Here is a 623-nt window from a genome sequence, read left to right on the forward strand (position 1 = left end):
CCATGTACAGTCTACACTAACAGTTTACTCACAGCAGTCCCAGCTGGATCTGGGTGGGCTCGCTCACGGAGCTCAGCTCTTTCATGTACGACATCTCCTCCGACTCCTCTGCCCTGTTGGAGGAATAAACAAACGTTTGTCTTCTCTTCCTGGACTCAGACTTGTAGTTTAATTATCTGAAGATACTCCAGTGATGTTGTGTCGTATTACATGAGCAGGTTTGTGCAGTTCTACTTCCTTTCACCTTGTTTGCAGACACTGACACAGAGTGATGTGATTAACTACCAGAGCTCACACTGGGGTTGATTTAGGATGTTGTAGTTTTCTCCTATGTCACTAGGCGGCACTGTTGCTCGGGAGACGTTAGTGATTAAGTTGTGTTTTACCATTGTTATTGAGGATTTCCTCTCACCTTCTACCCCAGGCCTCAAAGACCCCACTGTCTGTGGCCAGAGCGTCCTCAGACACCCCTGCAGACACTCTCCTGGCCCTCCTGCCGCTTCTGTTGGCACTGTTTCCTCTCAGAGTCACTCCTGAAGAGAAAGAAACACCAGTTATTCATGAGCTAGTCCTCACTCTGTGGGACAAGTATCAGCTGTCTAACTTGCCTGTGGAGGTAAACG

General features: G+C 48.3%; 1 long non-coding RNA gene across 1 annotated transcript; it reads right to left on the reverse strand.

Annotated features, from left to right (window-relative positions):
- Window positions 1-29: 29 nt before the first annotated feature.
- Window positions 30-623, reverse strand: LOC147819810 (uncharacterized). Its single transcript, XR_015436374.1, has 3 exons — window positions 609-623; window positions 413-533; window positions 30-113 (listed from the first exon to the last, which is right to left on the reverse strand). It is a non-coding gene; the product is annotated as an uncharacterized LOC147819810 (long non-coding RNA).

Source organism: Seriola lalandi, unplaced genomic scaffold (genome assembly GCF_002814215.2).
Source record: "Seriola lalandi dorsalis isolate HSWRI2012SDOR001 ecotype SW California unplaced genomic scaffold, Sedor1 jcf7180002045221, whole genome shotgun sequence".
Lineage (NCBI taxonomy): Eukaryota > Metazoa > Chordata > Actinopteri > Carangiformes > Carangidae > Seriola > Seriola lalandi.